General features: G+C 39.2%; 1 protein-coding gene and 2 long non-coding RNA genes across 3 annotated transcripts in view; all 3 read left to right on the top strand.

Annotated features, from left to right (window-relative positions):
- The window catches only part of Rgs7 (regulator of G protein signaling 7), a 436,763-nt gene that overhangs the window by 106,757 nt on the left and 307,564 nt on the right, over positions 1-22,442 (top strand). The gene's annotated exons all lie outside the window — the stretch shown is intronic.
- LOC125359342 lies at positions 1,104-2,063 on the top strand. Its single transcript, XR_007212540.1, has 2 exons — positions 1,104-1,173; positions 1,444-2,063. It is a non-coding gene; the product is annotated as an uncharacterized LOC125359342 (long non-coding RNA).
- On the top strand, positions 4,049-21,988 carry LOC125359343. The gene is made up of 3 exons (XR_007212541.1): positions 4,049-4,059; positions 13,609-13,617; positions 21,721-21,988. It is a non-coding gene; the product is annotated as an uncharacterized LOC125359343 (long non-coding RNA).

Here is a 22,442-nt window from a genome sequence, read left to right as displayed (position 1 = left end):
GAGTGTTTGAGGGAGCTGAGAAAGAATGAAGATGGCGGAGTGACACGTCCCGGGGTAGTCGCTGCGAGGTCGTACCCGACCTGCTGGACTGTCGAGGAACCTTATCACACAGGAAGACCATTTCCCTGATATAGGTGCTTTTATATTCTGAAAATTCTGAACTCAGGACTTGGCAAATTCTACACAGAGATGCCCCTTGGATGTAATTTTCTTGCTGACTTTCCTGGAAGAAATAAAGCAGCTGATGTGCATCTTCCAATTCCGTTTGATTAATTGTAAAGAGATGATTTGTAAGCTTGAAAACAAGTGCTTTGGTCATGGTATTTATGAATTATTTTCCATTTGTTGCAAATGAAGACTAAATAACAAGTATGAATGACTTAAGTTTTTTTTTTTAAATACCTTTCAGATTTGGCCAGTTGTTCTACCATATCTGATAAAGCACATTTGAGACTGCAGTAGTAAGTTCCAGATATTGTTTGTAATTTGAAAGGAAAAAGATTCTAAAAAGTTACATATTTCTATATCTTGGCTTTTCCTGCAACATAGATTTCCTGCACAAGAAGAAAGGTCCAGTTCTGCAGTTGAATGTTTGATGTTATAAAGAAGCAAAGAGACAATATACCAAAGTTGATTTCATATTTGAATGATCTACCCGAGTGTCTATATAGATATACATTTTTAATAATTCTTTATTTATTGTCAAAGTGATGTACCGAGGGATTAAGTTTCATACTAGATACACATTTTTATTCCACAGTTTTTTTTTCTCTTGGGAAAGGAAGCTGTTAACTTTTTTTTTTCAGAAGTCTTTGGATATTTGGTATTTTTTCATTTTTCAGTTTTATTCTTCTGAGGAAGAACCAGGTTGTGCAGTGGCTAACCTTGTGAATACACATTTGCATTTTGTTTAATTAATGTTGAAAAGAAAACAACACAGGCTGGCCATGTTGGCATGTACTTATAATCCCAGCTTCAAGAGGTGAATGTAGGGATTGGGTATTTAGCTCAGTGGAAGATCACTTGCCTGGCAAGTGCAAGGCCCTGAGTTCTGGTCCTCAGCTGGGGTGGGGGAGGTGAAGGTGGGAGGACAAGAGTTCAAAGCCAACCTGGCCTACGTAGATAGAAAACATTTTATAATAAAAAAAAAAACTAAATTTAAAAGAAAACACAGTGGGCTGGGAATGTGGCTGAGCAGTAGAGTGCTTGCCTAGCATGCATGAAGCCCTGGGTTCGATTCCTCAGCACCATATAAACAGAAAAAGCCAGAAGTAGCCACTGTGGCTCAAGAGGTAGAGTGCTAGCCTTGAGCAAAAGAAGCTCAGGGACAGTGCGCAGGCCCTGAGTTAAAGCTCCATGACTGTAAAAAAAAAAAAAAAAAAAAAAAGAAATGCAAAAAAAAAAAAAATCCAGTGGTTGGAAACCTTAAAAGTGAAAACACAGTATCAAATCCAGTGGTGGAAACCTGTTTACTTCCTTAAGAGGAGAGGCTGCAGTATCACAAAATTCTTCCTCACCATATTTTGTGGAGTTATATTGCATGTGACCTTTATCATGTGGCTAAGGCTGTAAGAAAAGTGGCATGTGTGACTTTTCAACTTAAGAAAATATAATGGACTTTATCCTGCCCCCAACTTTGGAATAGAGGAGAAGAATGAGGAAACTCCATGTAGAGCATCCATTCTTCTAAGAAAAGAAGCAAATATGTCTGTGATGTCTGAGTTTGGTGCAGTTTTCTTATTTCCTTTTTTCTTTTTTTTATTTATAAAAGCATGAATAACTTTTCCTTTGACCCAATATGCATACTTGGACATTTGGCTTATTTTACCAGTGATGGCTTAAAATGCTGAGAGTCAAGTAACTTTCCCATTTGGGGCTGAACTTTCTTATCAGAGACTGGCCTCAGAAGAGATGTTCCTGTGGTTGGCTCATTGTAGATTTAGTAGTTCAGGATGAGAAAAACGCCTCACTTAAAAAAACCCACAAAACTTCCAGTGTGGATCTGATGAGACATTAGATTAGAAGAAATTCAGGGCTGCAAAAAACAAAGCAAAACAAAACTTCAGGAAATATAGTTTTAATAAGAAATAATGAGTCTTCCTTTTTTCCAGTAACATTTACACTCTGTAATGAACAGACACTAAGTGAATGCCTGTCCTTACTTCCAAATCAACAGGACCATTGTTAGATTTTTACACTTAGAATTTTGTGAGTGGAGAAAGAAATCTTTAACTCATTAAGTGAAATTAAGAAGAAATGTTGTTCCCATCTGTCTTCGGCAGTGGCTGCTCAGGGCTATGGGGGCTCTGAGGCTGGGACTGTAGAATGTATTTCACTGTGATAGAAGTGGCCAAAATAGCAAAGGTTGAGCATTCTAATGATGAGGGAGATTGGGCAATCATTTTGAATTGAAATTAGGTAAAAGATATTGCTGAATGGTAGAAGGTACTAGAAATGAGTTTGTTTAAAGGTAACTTAAAGACATCTCTCAATAACCCCTGTAGCAACTTCCTTTATATTTTCTTATAACAGAATGAAGCCAGGTGGCTCCCACTGGGCAGGCTGAGGATCATTTCATGGAGACTTTGTACCTTCTTGTCACCATCCTACCTATCTTTGTGTAGTGGGAGTATGTACCAGTGAAACTAGCTCTGATTCACTGAAACAGCATCAGACTCCCTTCTCCAGATGGTTTATATCATTCAGCTCAGAGCCCAAAACCCAGTGTTCAGTATTCTTTTAAATAGGTTCCATATCTTGGCTGACTGGCATCAGATGGCATTTAACAAGGTGGGTACTTTCCACTTTTGGCTGCCCAGCATTTAATACATTTCTAGTTTTCTTGGTCTGTTTTGCCCTCTCCATGGCAACAACTATCTTTTGGAACTAGGCCTCAACTCATAGCAGAGCCTCCTATTCCTGAACACATCCATGGTTGCTGGCAATTTTTCCTTTGTAAATATAAACAAAAAAGGGGATATGTACAATAGACACACACTCATATGTAAATTTTAATACTTGTGGACAAATGTTACAAGTTGTTTAAGAACAGCAAAATCACCAATGTCTTCCAGTTTGAGATGTATATAGTTTTGTAAGCATTACTGCTTGGTAGCATATGTAGTGCCATGTTAGGGGTTAGTGCATCTGCTTAGTAATAATTTTAAACTAAAGAATGAATAAGTGATTATAACCAATAGTGTAAGAAGTGGAAATTATAGACTTTCTTTTTTCATAAGTACCTGAATCTGTGATATTCTCCCTGGGGAAAGGAGAAAAAGCCAAAAAGTCTCATTTGTGAACAGAAATATGGGTTCATATTTGGAAGTGTTTGTGTTTGAGTATGTGCAAGCTTTTCACTGAGGTACAACACCCCATTTCAAGATTCTGCATTGCTGTGTGAGGTGAGCTTGTTTTAGACTGTTTTATATTTTGTGTTGGGTTTATTTTTTTTTCTCCTTTTGTATCCAGAAACTGTTCTACATTTTGTATGTTTCATTGAGATGCAATGTTAATTGCTTTGGGGAATGTTTATATAATCTACTGAACATTTACATTTCTTTTGTTTAAAAAAAAGAGCATTTGAGTCATCTTTATTTTCTGAGGCATTGTTGTTAAGTGATTTGGGGAAATCCTGCAACCCTCCAATCCCCATTTGGAATCAGAGGGGAAGTGGCAACAAGATTGTCATGTGGAAATATTCCCTTCCTGATGTGCAAAGAAATTCTGTGCAGAAGCACTGTCTCTGGCTTCCTCTTGCATTAGAGAGAAGCCACGGATAGGCTGCAGATAACCTGAGGACAGTATCAAAGGCTTCTAGATGATGGTGCTGGCAACTCTCAGAGGCTGTCCTAATAATTTGCTTGACTTTCTGGAAGGACAGATGGGTTGATCAGAGGGAAAAATGAAGAAATAATGGCAACTATTGGGAGAAACATAAAGGCATTTTGATATCAGGTGATCCTGCATGCCAGGAGGCCAGTATGAATACTCAGAAACCACTGAATCTGAAGGAAGGCCTCAGAGAGAATGACAGTGACTGGTTTTCTTGAGTATTTGGTGCAAATAATAACATTTATATGTATGTTTCACATTATAATTTAGAATGATAAAATACCCAGTTGAAGACATAAAAATAATACATTACAAATTCATTTATACTCTTAATAAATATATTCTGAATGGCATGTGGGATTGCTAACTACGAATGATAGGCAATAGGTACACATAAACATGGCACATACCCCTGGCTGACCCACAGTTCCATGAGGTTTTCTCTTTCACATAATTACTCTGTTAGGGATGGCAATATAGAAACAGAAAATTGAGGGAATGGGTGGGTTGGGAAAGATAGGGGAGAATGATGAATGATTGACCAAGATGTAGTGTACTCATAAACCAACATGGTGAATTGAAACACCTTTGTACAATTACTTAGTGATAATAGTAGTACTCACAAGACAACATGTTGTAAACTAACTGTACAACTGGGGCAGGGGGATTGGGGAGGAGGGAAGGTGGGGAAAAATGAGGGAGAAGGTAACACATTTGGCAAGAAATGTACTCGCTACCTTACATATGTGACTGTAACCCCTTTGTACATCACCTTGACAATAAAAAATAGTAATGAAAAAAAGAAGTAGCAATGTAGTTTGAATTTCACAGATATGGCTCTCTTACAAGTAACAAACACTCATATATAGGTTCTAGGCATACCTGTGACATGTTTAAAAACTAAACCCTCTACCTTTATAGACATAACTATTATGTCAGTATGGATCATATCTCTGTAAGCCAAGTCGGGTCATGGCATTCACCTGTGGACTGGGAACCTGGTTTTTAGGACAAGCTCCAAGAGTGTTCTGAGCAGCACATGCCAAGTATTCTATCTGCCCAGGTGCCCACTTGGGTCCTGGCTGGTATCATTCACTGACCCTTAGTATTGGCCTTTACCTGCCACCACACTTCCGCTTTCCCCTGACCGTCTGACTGGAACTAAGTCATTTCACATTGCTGGGCCTTTTATTCAACCTTGTGGAATGGTAATATTGGATTGCTTGACCTCCTGGCAGTAGGAGGCTCTGCTTGCTGTTTATATGACTGTTCAAGCTGGGAGGCTCTCCTCAGTATCCATTCAGTTTCCAGTTACTTTCACAAGTGATAGCTTTACTTCTGCCACTTGTACGCTGCACTTTAGAAAACATGATCATTGATGATGTTTCAGCATACTTTATAACCTGTCATTCAAGCACAAGTGCAGGTTTGGAAATATTGCCCTTATTTGCAGTTTGTGGCCTCCAGAATTTCTGATTCAGAACCTATGTGATGAAGCCTGGTAACTTGCATTCCTAACACATTCTTTGGTGTTACTGCTGATAGCCTTTGAGAACCATGTTCTGGATTAAGAGTAGGGGCTGTTCATCATTCCTGGCAAGGCAAATAGCAATGAAAAGAGTGATACCATTGTGACTTATAAATGACATGTTCCCCAAAGGCTCCTGTATTGAAGTCTTGGTCCTCTACTGGTAGTGCTTCTTTGATCACCAGGGAGCTAAACTTATTAGTGGACTCTTCCCTTGATGACTTCATAGCTGAATGAGCCACTAGAGGGTGCAGCCTAGTTAGGGTGGGAGTGTGGCTTTCCAGTATGTATCTACTTTCTCTGCTCTCTGGCTGCCATGAAGTTAGCAGCTTGGCTCCCTTCCCCCATGTACTGTTCTGCTCTATCACAGACCCACAACAATGGTGATTGACAAGCAGGAATGAAGTCCTCTGGAATCCATGCACACAAATAAATCTTTTCTCTGTCAAGTTGAGTTTTCTCAGGTGTTTTGTCACAATGATACAAAGATGATTTACACAGAGATATGGATTAAGGCATGATTCAGGTATGATAGGGTTCATTTGTCTGGGTCATATATTACCAAGGAACAATAAAAGCCAAAAGAGATTATGAAAGGTCATGAACACAAGGGTGACATGGTTGGACTTTTTCCTGAAAGGCTACTGAAAGTAGGTGGAAAGGGTGCAAGTGAGGGAAGGAGGGACAAGGTCATATTTGTGATTGAGAAAGAATGTTCTGTCTTCTGGGCAGAAGACATTCTGGATGTGGTATGTCACTGAGATCAAAGAGGCCACCAGTGAGGCAGTTGTTTAGATATCAGAACAATAAAGATTGTTGACCTGGAACCAAGACAACAGTAGTAAGAGCTGGAGAGGTCTAGGGATGTGGGTATAGCTCAGTGGTAAAATCCCTGCATAGTATGTGTGAGAACATGGCTTCAATCCATAGCTCACCAAAAGAAAATATTAGAGAGATTCAGTACCTATTTGGAAATTTAGTGACCAACTAAACTTTATGATTATTATATAACTAATCTCAAAAACTTCATATGTCTGTTTAACATTTCATTATCTCTTTACTGTCTTAATATGTGAATACATACATGAATTTTCTGTGTGCAAAATTCTTTCTTATTGTCAGTGCTGACAATCAAAGGCAGAGGTTCACATGTACTAAGCAAGTACTGTCCAAAGGAGGAATTCTTTGTGAGTATTTTAAGATGGAAATTGTCATTTATTTTTTATTTTTTTAATTTTATTTATTTATTTTTTTTTGCCAGTCCTGGGCCTTGGACTCAGGGCCTGAGCACTGTCCCTGGCTTCTTCTTGCTCAAGGCTAGCACTCCGCCACTTGAGCCACAGCGCCGCTTCTGGCCGTTTTCTGTATATGTGGTGCTGGGGAATCGAACCTAGGGCCTTGTGTATCCGAGGCAGGCACTCTTGCCATTAGGCCATATCCCTAGCCCCTGTCATTTATTTTTAACTGAATTTTATTTTATTACAATTCTTATTAGCTGGGTGCAAGTGGCTCATGCCTAGAATCCTAGTTAGTCTTTAAGAAGGCTGAGACCTGAAACATCTCCATTTATAGGCAGAAAAGTCTGTCAAATTCCCTCTTCAATTAACTACCAAAAGCTAAGCTAGTGGTATATCTCAAGTAGTAGAAAGACAGAAGCCAAACACTGAGTTCAAGCCCTGGTATAGGCACAATAGAAAATAAATAAAAATGACATGTGTTTATATATATATATATATATATATCACATATATATATACACACACACTTAATGAGGAGTATGATTGGTTAGACTAAGTTGAGATCATAGACTTTCACATACAATCAAAAACCATACAACTTGGTGCATTGTGGTGGCTTTTGTTTTCTTGCTTCATTCTACAAAATATCAGTTCCTGCTAATAATTCTAAAACCCATTAACTCACTTTTCTTCATATGGACTTTTCCTGGTTCATCCAGTAGAAGTAGTGAACTGAACTGAAGACCTAATTAGTAAAATTACTATAAAGGAAAAGAGTTTCAAACTTCTTTGAGCAACTGTGTATGTAATGAAGTCATCATTGTGGTCTGGTTCAATGATACAAAGAAAACAGCGAATCCAAAAGTAGTTGATCCTCAATGAGCCTGTTCTGAAGGGCCAACTGAAAGCAACACCACATGAAAGTCATAAAATCCTAACTCTGAAGAGTACCTTACCCATGGGGAGAAGTTGAACTATTATGTCTCTGCCTTCTTCTCATTTTCCTCATATTTCTAAGTGCCTGAAGGCAAGCACACATAGTACCTATACTATGTGTGGCCTCGTCTCCTGGTTCCCACAGCATCCAGACCTGTCTCTCTCAAACATTTCCCTATTCCCTGCTGACTCTGCATGCCTCTGCCTCCTTCTCTAAGCTGGGAGGCCTTGGAGAAGGAAGGAACTTCCACCAGAAAGGATCAGAGAGAGCGAGTTTCCTCTGTGCTTCTCGGTTTAGAGCCAGAGTCTATCTTGGTGGATGGCATTTTAAACTCATGCAGAGAAAGCTGTTTATTTTAGGATGTTAGGCCTCTGTTGGTCTAAATGCTCACAAGAGCCCATGAAAATCTTTCTTCCCCAGAGGCTTCTAGATCAGAATATAATGCTGCCTTGGCATCTTTTTGAGCAGTGATACTTGGAGGCTTTACTTTGCATCAACCTGTCTTCAGAAGTCCACTGCTTCCACCACTTATGGGTGTAAAGAATCCTGGTGTGTGTGGCCAATCCCCCCTTGTCTCCTCCTGGAACCTCAGTATCAAAGACAGTATTGTCAACATCATGATTTTTTACTACTACTACTACTACTACTACTATTATTATTATTAGCACTGGGGGTTGAATTCAGGGCTTTGAACTTGTTAGGCATGTGCTTTCCACTTGAGTCCAGTCTTTTTGTTTTAGTTATCTTTTCAATAGGATTTTGAGCCCTCTTCCCCCTCATCTTTCTCCCCAGAGTAGCGCACTCTGTACTGTAACTGTCCATTATGCCTTTATGCTGCTGGGATTACAGTGTACACTACCAGGCTCAGCTTTTTTGTTGAGATGGACCTCACTAACTTTTTATCTAGACTGGTCGTTAGTCTTCACATCCCAATAGCTGAAAATAAGCCACTTTGGATAGTGAATTTGTGTGTGTGTGTGTGTGTGTGTGTGTGTGTGTGTGTGTGTGTGTGTAAGCCAGTCCTGGAGCTTGAAGTCAGGGCCTGGGCACTATTTCTGAGCATTTTTGCTTAAGGGTAGCACTCTTCCACTTGAGCCACAGTTCCTCTTCTGGCTTTTTGGTACTTAATGATGAGAAGCTCATCTTTCCTGCCCAGGCTGGCTTTAAACTGTGATCCTCAGTTCTCAGCCTCTTGAGTAGCTAGGATGACAAGCATGAGCCACTGGGGCCCAGCACAGTGAATATTTTTTTAAGTCTCATTTTTAAAAGTTAAATATTTTTTCACGCCTAGTAGCTATGCCCCGATGAATGCATAAGATTAATGCTAAGTGAAATGAACTCCATGTTACAGAAACGAGTGATATATCACTGTTGTAATTACTTCCAACATGCCATGTGACACTGTAGCTTCTATTGTTGATGATCCTTTTGTATCCCTTTCCTGTGGTTGTACCAGCACTATCACTCCATCTTATCTGAGTACATTGGAAACTGTATATACTGGTATTAGAACTAGGGAAATGAAAGGGAATATAAAAAACGAGAGCCAAAGGATAAAAAGACAAACGACTCCAAAAGCAATACTTGCAAAACCATTTGGTGTAAACCAACTGAACAACTCATGGGGGGAGAGGGAAAGGGGGAGGAGGGAATGAGGGAGGAGGTAACAAAAAGTACAAGAAATGTATCCAGTGCCTAACATATGAAACTGTAACCTCTCTGTACATCACTTTGACAATAAATAAGAAAAAATAAAAATAATAAAAGTTAAATATTTTATTGAAAAACTCAATTGCTCAGTACAACCTAAAAAAACTGTGCATTTTTTTGCCAAGAAATTGTGATGGAATCTCAGTTTCTATAACTTACGTTAGAAAAATAAGTACAGAAAATACACTTCTTAAATACGCTTGGCAGTGACATTCTGATGGGAACTCCTAAGGAGTTGTCAGCTGTGTGGGTGGAGTTCGAAGCTGTGCTACATGGTTTGGGGCAGAGGGCATAACATACTCAGCTGCTTCCATTTCCCTGCCTGGATCTACTTTTGTTATCATTAATCTGAGCAACAATGGGTAGGGGCAGAAACCCTAAATGGTATATATATTTTTTTAACTGCTCTGTGCCCACTAACTATAAGCTAGTTAAATGGTAGGGTTTGTATTATCAAATCCCTTGTCCAAATAGAATGTCTAATGTTTTTTATGTTTTAGAAAAAATGGAGAAAATATCTTGTAGTTTCTATTTTGTTGTCCTTATGGGAACAACTACAGTTGGACTCTTATCTAGTGTTTTGCTGCATTTTCTTCCCTCTCTGATTTGCACTTCTACCTGTGCTTAAATCATTCTTTTCACAGACCACCACAGAGTGCCTTTCTGTACTTTTTCCTCATCCTTCTCTCAGTGAAAAAGTCTGTGTTATGATCACATATTGACAAAGCAGAGCTTTTGTTAAAAATGGAAATTGGTATAGGTTTTGCTCATGGAATTATACACAGTGAAGGGATTGTCGTGTGTGTGTGTGTGTGTGTGTGTGTGTGTGTGTGTGTGTGTGTGTGACAAAGAGAATAAAGGCCCTGCAGCCCTTAGTTTGGGTCAAAGTCTTCACAGTAGAGGGTATCCTTTGTGGCAACTTTTAACCAGGTGAAATTTTCTTTTGAAGTAACTATACATACTGAGAAAAATAAAACCATTGGATTGTGAAATTGCATATTATGTAATAAGTCTTGTGTGCAGTTTTCTTTTTATTGGTTTCTACATGAAAACCCAAGGTAACTGGTTGCTATGGTTTAATGTGGTTTGCATCCCAAGGGTCCACTTGTTGGAAGCTTGGTTCCCTGTGTGGAGACTTAGGGAGGACAGAATCATGCCTCTGAGAGGGGCTGTGACCTTTAAGAAGAGGGAACTAGAGTGATATGTTACATCATTGCCTGTGGAAGGATCCCCATAATTCTTCTGGGCTTTTGAGTTTTCATGAGTGTGAGTTGTTACTGGAACAATCCCAACTCCCGAACCCATTTATGACCTCCTCTCTGGGTATGTGAGCTCTCCTTTTCACACCTGTCACTCACCACAATGATACCCAAGCATGATCTTGAAGCAACTGAAAACCTATTTTACCTACTCCCCTCCCTCCCCCTCTTGTCTTCACCTCTTTTCTCTCCTCCTCTCTTCCCTCTTCCCCTTTCATTGTGTCCCCTTTCCTTTACTTTTCCTTTTTGTGCTGGCACTGGGACTTGAACTCAGGACCTTGTGCTCTTTGCTTAGGTTTTTACACTCAAGGCTGATGCTCTACCACTCAAGCCACTGATGTTTTGGATTTGTCTGCTTGGGCTGGTTTCACTGTCAGTCTCCTAAGTAGATGGGATTAAAGGTGTCAGCTACCAGCATCAAGCTAACCTCTTTCTTTATAAAGCTGGTTGGTAGTACTCACTGGCAGTTATACACCGTTCCTTAGTTGAGGTAAGGCATAATTTCCTTCCATAATAGTCATTCTGTTATTTACTTATGGTTCTGAATTGTCACCTGTGTAGAAGAATATAGCTGTGTGTCTGAACTGAAGACATGTGTTTTATCAGGATGTTCTTCTTCCTCCTTCAGTGGGACGGTAAATAAGGTGCTTGCCTTGACATTAAATAGAGGCTGCTGGTGCCAGGGACTCCTTCTGCTGGGTTGTTTCCCCTCACACCTTTGCCACCCCTGCATTATTTTTAGGGGCAGATACAAAGTAAAGAATTGGCTAATCAGTCTCTCTTCCATGGACTTAGAATCCTATAGAATGTATTGGCTAGCATGCTTTGCTCCTGAAAATAAAAGTGGCACCAAGAAATCTGAAGGGGGGGAATGAGACTATTGCTCCTGTAATAGCATTAAGGACTCATTTATTTTATAACTTTTCTTCAAGAGTTATCAAAGAGATGGCTTTTACTCTAGTTTGTTTATCATTTTCTATCACTTCAAACCTTGGGAACATCTAAGCTGGATGCTGGCTGTCTATCTCTGTAATCCTAGCTAATTGGAGAAGCTGAGAAGAGGAGGATAAGTTTGATTGAAGTTCCTGACAAGCCTAGGCATAAGAGTTCTTGGGACACTTTCTCAAAAGAAACTGACCATGGTGGTGCACAACTGATATCTCTGCTACAAGAGAAAACTTAAAATAAGAGGGAGGGTACATGCCTAGGTGGAAAAAAAGAAAAAGAAAGATGTGGGTGATGTGGATAGTGATAAAATGCCTGCCCAGAAATCAGTAGGTCCCAAATAGAGCCTAAAGAAAATAAATAAATAAAAACGTATAAAGAATAAGTGATGGGCAGGCAGGAAAACTAGAGAACTAATTCTTTTTTTTTTTTTTTTTTTTTTTTTTGGCCAGTCCTGGGCCTTGGACTCAGGGCCTGAGCACTGTCCCTGGCTTCTTCTTGCTCAAGGCTAGCACTCTGCCACTTGAGCCACAGCGCCGCTTCTGGCCGTTTTTTGTATATGTGGTGCTGGGGAATCGAACCTAGGGCCTCGTGTATCCGAGGCAGGCACTCTTGCCACTAGGCTATATCCCCAGCCCAGAGAACTAATTCTTACTCTCTCTCCTCTCAACTCCCCTCCTGTTCTCTATGCTTCTCTCTTCCTCATTCTCTGAAAACATTTACCTCCCAGAACATCTTCAAGGGACTCATTCTCAAGTCTCTTTCCTTCACTAGGTCAAGGATCAGAGCGAAAATGGTGCTTGGCATCCTCTCTGTCCTAAATTAGGACAGAGTCACTAGCAAGAAAGAATGAGGGAGAGGAATGGCCATGGTCATTGGTCGAGAAAAAAAAAATGTCTTTCAGAATTAGAATCAGAATGAAAAGAGCCTAACAAACATTGCTGGAGTTTACTCATTCATTCCCTTGGTCACATAACAGGAGCCCTGTAGCTGGTATTGCCATGGAAACCAGGCAGAGCAGAGCCCTGGTTCCTGTCTGTTCCAAGCCTGGGTCCTGTGAATGCTCAGATTTTCAAAGGCTTTTTCTTACTGCTTACATTAGTAGTTTGGTTTTCGCAACCAAAGACACCCTAACTGACTCCAGAAGGATATAGTGAGAAGTCAGACTAAATAGCTCTGTCATGAGCTCTGTTATTCAGTGTTTGTGTGACCTGGAATTATCTATGTCACCTCTCTGAACCTTGTGTCGTCATCTGTGGAATCAAATTGTTTAGCTGCTTGAATCCGGTTGTCACAAGTGATTCTATGAATTTTCTGAGATCTCTTATTATAGTCAATTAGAGACCTTTTGTTTCATGAATATCCATGAAATCATTGAATAAATTTGCTTTCTTTTGACAAAATGAAAAACATCTTATTAATCTCATAAAAATAAATCAGAGTAGAAAATAGATGTAAAAATGAGAGAGGCCTGTATAGGTCAAATTGTATACCAAACGATTCTGACTAAATATCCTGGAAATAGATTTGATGATTGTATGAAACAATATGAAATTAGAAACTGACAATTTATTAACCTTTCTCCTTTCTTCCCACTCTCTTTCCGTCTCTTTCTTTCTTTTTTTCTCCTCCCTCCCTCCCTCCCTCCCTTCCTTCTTTCCTTCCATCCTTCCTTCCTTTTCTCTCTCTCTCTCTGTCTGTCTGTCTGTCTTTTTTGCCAATATGGTATTGTGTTTTGAATTCAGGACTTAAGCTTTTGCTTGGCTTATCTGCTCAAAGCTGATGATTGGCTACTTGAGTCACACCTCCAGCCTGGTTTTTTGCTCGTTAATTAGAGATGGAGCCTCTTGGACTATTTTGATCTTTAGATGCCATGCAGTCCCTATCCAAGTCCCCATAGGCTTCCCCCCCACACACAAATGGACAAACGGATTTTAAAATATATATAAAAATATAGAGGAATAAACATATCCAAGCATTGTTGGAAAAAAAGAAAGCTAAATAACTAAGTGAGTTTGAAACTTAATAGAAACTTGCATTAATCAACAGTGTGGTATTGGCTTAAGACTAGACTTACAGATCGATGAAACCAGAAATTAAAAGCTCCTGAAAATGAACATTTATATTTTTCCACAAAGGTGTCAAGGTAATTTAAAGGAGGTAAGTGTAGGAAAGATATCACAATAAAAGACAAGCCTTAGCCAAGGAGAAATACTTGCAAATAATTTATCTGATAAAGACATGTATTCAGAGCACACAGAGACAATTTACTACTCAATAATGAAATTCATTTTATAAACTTGGAACAATTGGAAGTCAACATATGAAGAGCCACTAAGCCCATATCATTTGTCATTAGGTAAATTACAAATTGGGCCACAACGAGTTACTACTTCCTACTCCTTAGGGTGGTGATCATCAGAAAGAGAGTTAAGTGTTGAGTAGGATGTGGCAAAATAAAACTTAAAAAAAATAAGATTGAAGTTAATTTAAAATGTACCTACATGACTAGAGTTGTGGCTCAGAAGCAAGCTGTAGGGTTCTGGGGTCCTGGTGAATACACACATACACACGTACACACACACACACACACACACACAATGAATATGACTATATATATTCATTCAGAACTTTATAGTTTGTCCCAATCTCTTCATAGTAGAACTTTTTCATAGTAGCCTAAGAGCTAAACAATCCAAATGTCTATCAAATTGTGGATTACTAAACCTATTGGGTTCCTGCATACAATAAAATATTATTCAGCAGCTAAAAGAAACACACTACTGCTGTTACAAAATGAAGTAAAATCAGAAACATTATGCTAAGTGAAAGATGGCTGACTTAATAAGTTATATAATATAATACTAGTTTTATATGAAATGACCAGATAAGATCAACCTATAGGGACAGAAAGGAGAAAGTGGTTTCTCTGTAGTGGGGTTTTAAAGATCTCTCAGTGGACTTTAAAGTATTCTAAAACTGCATTGTGGTTATAATTAATAGTAAATTTACTAAAAATCATTGTTTTCTAAGCTTCAGATGGGAGAATGTCGTGGTATTAAGCTTTTATCTTAATAAAGCTGCCAAACAAAAGAAAGCAAGAAAAGTACATCTTCCAAGTGGTCTTTGTTTGTATCACAGATAGTAGTTAGAAGCCTTATGAAGACTTCTCAGTGCACATACCTTCCTATTCCACTTAAAATTCTTTGTCTCTAGGTTTGAAGTGAGCTTGGACATTGATTCTCTGAAAATGCTCCTAGAGGATTCTTATGTGCATCCTCAGCTAATGATATGCTAGTAAGACCCATTCTTAAGGCATTCAAGTAGGCAGCAGTGGGATGGTTAAGTTTTAATTATAATATGCTGTGTCAGGGTCTTGTTATTTAGCTTCCCTTGGACTCAAACTCACAGTCCACTTACCTCAGCATTGTGGATGCTGTGATTACATATGTGCATAGGTGATTAATCTTGATTGTGAACTCCATTGGATCAAGAAGTTCCCATGCCTAGGGGGTGTTCTTGAAGGCATTTTCTGACAGGATTAAGCAAAGGGAAGAGCTGCTGTACATGTGGTAGCATTGTCCCATGGTCTGGGGCCCTGGACAGGATATAGGGAAGAAAGAAGGGAAAGCTTGGTATGCAGGGGGGCTGGTTTTTCTGCTCCCTGCTATATCATGCTTATTTCAATCCTAGAGTCAAATATCATTTGTTGTATTCTGATTCCTTGAACACTGATAATTGTGTTTGCATGGAAACCTCACAATCAGAATCACAGGTAATTAGGACTGACTAGTCTCCAGACATGCAAGAGAATTACTTACATAAACATTATTTTTATTTGTTGCCACTCTTTTGTATTCTATAAGAAATCATTCACCTTTCTGATATCTTTCTTCTTTAATAACTCTGTTATTCAGGTCATATATTGTCAAATAACTATGTCAAAATACTATTTGCTTGATCTTCACTTGATTAGGCTGGTCTTGGCAATGATTTCCCAAGCAAAATGTGGTTCAACTACTAGAGTTCTAGAAATCATTAAAGGCATGTTTATAAAGATATTACCATAATATGGCATAGGGAGTCTCATAAACTTTTCTGCCTGAGTTGGTTTTCAACCATGATCCTCCCAACTCAGCCTCCTTACTATCTAGGACTACATACATGAGCCTTCATGGCTGGTTTCCCAGCCATACATTTTAACACAATGGCTATAGTTTTGATGAAGATGGAAAAGTCTATTACTATTCTATGTGTTTCACATCTTCATCTTCATAGATACATTTTATCAATATTCCCACAATTCTGTGATCTGTGCTGGCAACATTATTTTAAAATTGCTTCTGAGGATTTCCCAGAAATTTCTTCTTTACTCTCTCTTTATGGTTTGGCAGGATTTCAAAACCAGTCAAGTTCAATTCTTAGCATAAACTGATAAGATGTTTATTTTTCTGAAGAGGAAGAAGGAAGTGGCCTACTGTACCACTGGAAAAAAGCTCTTTAAATATTTAATCAAACCTTCTCTGGTTCAAGCCCATTTCTCTCTCTTCAAATATTTAGAGCAGTTTACTTAGCTTTGGAAGGCAGCTAAGAGCTCTCAGCTAGCTAGCTCATGCTGCAGACAGATGGCACCAATGTATGGAGTACAGGAGCGCAGGGCCGGCTCCCTTCCTAGAGGAGAGCTAGTAGACTTGGAAGCTTCAGGCATGAGGCCTTTTGGCAAGAGCCTAGCTTATGGCTGCCAAGTATTCAAAGATCACAGGAGAGGTTTAGAGATTTCGCTGCTGTGGGAAGTGTCTTATCATCTGTTTCCTAAATTCATTTTCTCAGCCATGTCTGGGCTGCAGTATGTGAACCTGTAGCTACCTTACCTGAAGACGACTCCTCTGAGAGAAAGCAAGGCCTGAGCCAGAAGTCAGTTGGCCATCTACTCTGGCTTTGCCCATGCATCGAAAAGAGGGAAGCAAAGAGAAACTATATCTAGAAGATCCTTGCACACTGAACTAACCATTGTGCATTCCAACCTAGCAAAAACTGTTCCTAGAAAGACATTGCATTTTCTTTTTAAAGTAAAACACACATAAACTTTCATTCTGATGTGATTTTTAGATCTACAAAAAATGGCACAATTAATACAAAGGGTCCCCATTTACTCAGTTTTCCCTGCGATTAACATCTTTTATAATCATAGTTGAATGAAAATGATTCAACATTAGTATGATTCTATTAAATTACCGACTTTATTAAAATTCTATTTTCCTTTCTCTCTTTTTCTTCTACTTAAATATAAACATACACAGAAATTAAGTAAATTTACTTAAAGATACAATGGGCCTCAGTCTGATTCTATAGGTCATGATTTATTTATTTTTAGTATATCACTTTTGGTTGTTTGGAAAAAAAACACTCTATTTCAGGACTCTTCCAGAGTCTCTGGTTCCATCTTTATTAATTATGTATTTGGATTCTAGTGTTTCTTTTCTCTGTGTCTAAGTCTCCTCAAATGTACTGCTGTATTTACAAATTTTTTTTTTGTTTATAATACTGAGTTACTGAGGTTTGAATTTAAGATGTCATGCCTTCTAGACTGGCACTCTACCACTTAAACCATGACTCCAACCTTGCTTTTGGCTGGCTATTTTTGTAGATATGTATCTAGTGAACTTTTCTGTTTTTTTCATACTCAAATTGAAACTCTCTTTTTTCAGCCTCTTGAGTAGCTTGGTTATAGGCATGAGCCACAGATGCCCAGTTATAGTGATAGTTCTGAAATCTGATTGAATTTATTACTTTGTCTCTGGCTCAGTGAGCTCAATATCTATGACAAGCTTTATGGATAAACGAATGTAACAGTTGTTCTTGCGATTTATTTCTGAGTAACAATTCTCAGCCGGATGTGTATATACTATTTATATTTCTATGATTTTTATGGTGTGTTGAATTTCTGAGTCAGGAGTTTAGACAGTGCAGGGTGAGGTAGTTTATTCTGCTTCAGGGTTAGTGGTGGCCCATGTGGAAACTCAGATGACTAGGAGATGGTTCTAGAATAGCTTCTCTGCTGACATGTTTTGGCACCTTGGCGGGAGTAGACAGAGACTGAACTTCTTGGGAAGTTGGATTAGAGTGAGACCAATATATGATCTTTCTGATACAGTAGCATCTGGACATGAAGTCCTTTCCCACCTTGAATGGCTGTCTCTGAATAAGCAGAAGCTTCCTAGCTTTCCTGACAGAGTCAGAGAAGCTACTCGGTGAGACTTCTCCCACTTCTGTTGGTTGCTAGTAATGCATAAGGCAGGTGAGATTAAAGGAGAGGCAGAAAGCTCCATGGAGAATGGCAAAGTAATATTGTAGAATATCATGCTACTGGGGATGTCATGAGAACATCTTTGGGAAACACAGTCTGCCATAATGTTAAATTACGATAACAAAGTGTCCTAACCAACAAATCAGAGTGTGTGCTAATCACATTAGCACTGCTTATTAAGTCCATGCAGTGGCCTATGGCTCCTGATGAACATTCTTTTTAGTGACCCTGAAATTAGACATTTTGCCTAATAAATGCAAACCAAACTCTGTCCTGGGTTTTCAGGCTCCATACCAATTACTGACTACTTAAACAGATTTCCTCCAGATTTTATCAAAGGCATAATTTACCTCCAAATGGTTTTCTATCATATTCCAATGTGAAGTTCTCCCAGCTTTTTTGTTGCTTCTTGGTGAAGCCACCTGGCCAGTCAAGTTCATCTATTAAGAGGCCATGCCTGAGAGTTGAGATGACCTTTACAGCTCATATTTCCTTACTGTACCTGTGGGCATGCGTGCATTGCTCTATCTACTATGGGAGATCTCTAATCCTACCCTGAGAACACTTTTCCCATAATATATAGCTCAACATCCTTGCAGATCATTATTAAATCAACTAAGCTCCGCATTGTGAGTCCATGAGTTTTAAAAACAGTTATTATTCTACCAAGGGTAGCCATACTTCCTTTTGTCAAGTCCTATCCTTTGTTTTAGCAACAATCATCTCAAAAGTTAACTTTTCTTTAAATTAACTAGTCCACATTGCCTTCTTAAAGAAATACAACATACCTTATTTTTTCTCTCATTTATCATAATTGTAATCGCAAAGGTTCATTGCTATTGTCTTTTACCACTATTTTTGTATAAAGTCTGAAAGTGCAGAATGGTCTAGCTACTTTGCCTAATTGAGTAAAGACACTTGGCAAAGACTGAGTCTAAGAATGTGTTCTACTCTCTGTCCTTTGCATTCAGATAGGGAGAAAAGCTAGTCATTTTAACCTCTTGACCCTTTGCCGCTTGTCTTCTCTCAGGCTGTCAGTAGTCAGTACTCAGAGACTTGGACTCTGTCCTCCCTTTAAGCCTGGCCTGCAGTGACAATGGAACATTTATGGTTTTATACCATTTGGAAGGACATTTTATAATCCCATAAACCATGCTACACTTTTCACTTACAGGGCAAGATGGATGTCTTATTCTGAGGCAGCATCTTTATTTTGCTGAGGTTCTTTACTTCTTTTATAAATGACTATGTTAGGAAATCGTAAAGGAGTCTGGGGCACACTTACCTCCTTTACCTTTGGGTAGGAATCCATAGGGTAGATGAGGCAGTACACTCTTAGTCACATGCTGACTTTCTCCTGGACCCAGCCCAAGTTGGGAGTTGTATTGTGAATGTCAGCTCTTCAATGAGGTCTCAAATGTTTAGTATCAATGGATAAACTTTCTCTTCTTCTCACCCATGCTAAATGGCATTCTTTATTCAGTGGCAGAAACACAGATCCATCTTTACATGGAAACTGCGATTTACAAGTTGGCATACAGCTCTTATTTACATGGAGCTTGGGCTGGACTGTTATCACTGTTGATAACTGTACTAACAAGTCAGAAATATTCATTCTTTCACCCTCAAGAAAGAATTCATACTTTTACCCTCTCTGTCAACATGAACTTTAAGATACCAAATAAGTCATATGTTCCAGGGGAAGCCTGCTTGAAATACCATAACCACTGAAAGGCCTGCAATATTTCTAAAAGTCACAGCAAGTATTTTACATCCAAAGCCTATGCCTTCATTCTTTCTGTCTTTCCAGAACATATTTGTGGGACAGATACTTGGTTCTGTTAGGTCTGCCCGGGAGAAATGGCCCCTTCCCTTGGCTTTCTCTCTGTACACCCCAGAAGTCCCCACCTAGCACCTGTCACCCCATCTAACTGGCATGCCTGGGGTAGTGGGAGGTCCTTCAGGCTCTGATGCCATTTCCCCATCTTCTGAGGTCAACTCCACTACTGCTGTGGCACATCCCTCCTCCTATGTAATCTCTCCTGGAGCCATAATTTCTCTTGCTCCACCCAACTCCATCTTGTACTACTGGAAGTTTCCTTTTTCCCTCTCTCAGTAAACCCTCTTCCCCTGAACTATGTTTGAGTTTTCTTTTTGGAAGCCCTTAGAAGTTATGGAATCAAATGTAGGAGACATGTCTGTCCTTGGTGTCTTGCCTAATTTTATGAGAAAAGATGCTGAGCACCAATTTGAAAGTGCATATCTTATGTCAATTAATGAGCAAAAGGTGGTGGTGGTGCTGGTTGTGAAGTGGTAGAGTTCCAGCCTTGAGTGAAAAATGAAAGTGGGAACAGAAGGGTCTGAGTGCAAACCCTTGTATTGGCACAGCAGGAGGGAGGGAGAGAGGGAGAGAGAAAGAGAGAGAGAGCTGGAAAGAGACAGAGAGAGCCAGAAAGAGACAGAGAGAGACAGAGAGAGAGACAGAGAGACAGAGAGACAGAGGGGAGAGGAAGAAGAAGATGAAGAAGAAGAAGGGGAAGGAAAGGGAAGGGAAGAGAGACAAAATATCTAGTAACTTTTATGCTTTAACCAAGCATATGTTGTCATGGGATCCTCTCAGCAATCCCACTAACTCTTTTCAAACCAGTTGTAGGTGTTGAAGGGCCTTCTTCATAACACACAGAACTTCTTCCTTAGTTCTGATGGAACCCATAGGACCTAAGCAGAATGAACTAATTCTTATTTCAGATGATAATATTTGAAGATGCAATCATGTTTCATGACCTGATAATTCTTTCTGCAGTCAGCAACTGGCTTGTACCCTTTTCTTTTTGCCTCCTCCCCTAACACCTATTTTCCAGAATCACCAGCAGTCCAGCTGGTCCTCTCTATGATTTTTCCATGGTCTCTTTCAAGCTCAAGCTTTGGGGACTGAGTATGCAATTGCAGAAATCTAGCCAGTGATTGCACCATCAGATTCTTACTTGTCTTTGTTATAATATTTTCTCCAGGAGAGTGGAAGGTAAACAGATTAGGTTTCAGAACATGGACAAACCCTCTTAGCTATATGCTTTGGAAAAGTCACCCCAGTCTCTCAGTCTGTGATCTGGTTCTCATCTTAAACATATAAATTACATAATTTACAGATCATTTTTTTGTGATTGATATTGATGAGATGTTGTTTTTATTGAGAACAGTGTAGCTCAACAACTCTGATTTGAAAAGAACACATTACATGTTTCCTTTATATTTAAATATTAACCAACAGAACCCTTTGGTATCTTTATCGGTTAACTTTTAAAAAAATTTTAAACATTTACTGAACACAAACACCATTTTTTTCCTTTTACATAGCAAGATTGTTAGTTTCAAATTAGCTGAGCTATTAGGACTATCAATTGCCACAAAATTAAAAATGATTCTACATGTCAAAACTGAAATGGAAAATATCATGCAATATATAAATCACTAGTAGACCTCTAGTGCAGCCAGCAAATTTACTAAGTTTATTAAAGTCAGGTAGAAGGTTTGACAAAGTGCACAAGAGAATGACACCACTGGTTCATTATAAATCACAGTGAATTACTAGAATACAACAACTTGGCTCCTACAGGGAGGGCTGCGGGACGGGGTAAGGATTATAAAGGACAGTTGCTTCTCAATAGGTTAAGCTGGGCAGCTTTCATTCCCCAGCTATGAAGACTGCTCGAGAAAGTGGAGACTTTTCCTCACGTATTATTCTCTGACAATTACTAAGCAACAACAAAAAGAAGCCATGCATGAATTTTACATCTGATAAAAAATAAGATGCAAAACCTGTTTGCTCCATCCCTAGGAAAGCTCGCGTCTTCCTTCTTTCACTGTTCTCAATGGGCAGCTCCCACATGACTCACCCTAAACAAAAAGCTGTTAATGACTTAGCAATATTCACCCCTCCACAAACATCAAGATAGACTCCCAAGACCATCGACGATCTTGTTTCTATGATAGCCTGTAAAAATCGGAAATGTTTTGTTCAGCTAGCTAGATGTGTCTATGCACAGACAAGTATTTTGCTTCTCTCACTGGCTATACTGTAATATTAAAAGGGGCACAAGAAAATAAAACTCTACCCTTTGCTCTATGAAAGGTTGTGGTTCAGAAGTTTTTAACCTGCGTTCCTGCCTACTCTGCAAACGCAGCTTTGTAGTGGACATCCTCTTCAAAGGGGAAAGCTACTTCTTATGGCTTATCTCACGATAGGCCTATATGGCAGACCTGCACAAACCTTCAGACCAGATGGGTTGTACAGTACTCCCCTCTCCCAAATACAGGATCTGAAACAAACACTATACCAGTAATGACGATCTAGTTTTAAAACTGTAAATGTGGTCTCTAGTCCTAGATTTGTGGTGTATACTTTTGTGTGTTGATGTGTAGGGAAGAGTCAGTAATTCGATGGTCTAGGTTAACTTATTTTTTATTAAACTTTTTTCTTTATTGTCAAAGTGTGGTACAGAGGGGTTACAGATTCATATGTAAGGCAGTGAGTACATTTCTGGTTCAACTTGTTACCTCCTCCCTCACTTTTTCTCCCCTTCCCTCCTCCCCCTCTACATTTCCCTCTCCCCCCACTAGTTATGCAGTTGGTTTACACCAAATGGCTTTGTAAGTATTAGTTTTGGAATGGTTTGTCTTTTTGTCC

The sequence above is a fragment of the Perognathus longimembris genome, chromosome 11 (assembly GCF_023159225.1).
Source record: "Perognathus longimembris pacificus isolate PPM17 chromosome 11, ASM2315922v1, whole genome shotgun sequence".
NCBI classification, from domain to species: Eukaryota; Metazoa; Chordata; class Mammalia; order Rodentia; family Heteromyidae; genus Perognathus; species Perognathus longimembris.
The sequence above is the reverse complement of the archived record's forward strand: the minus strand, read 5'-3'. Positions and strand labels throughout refer to the sequence as shown.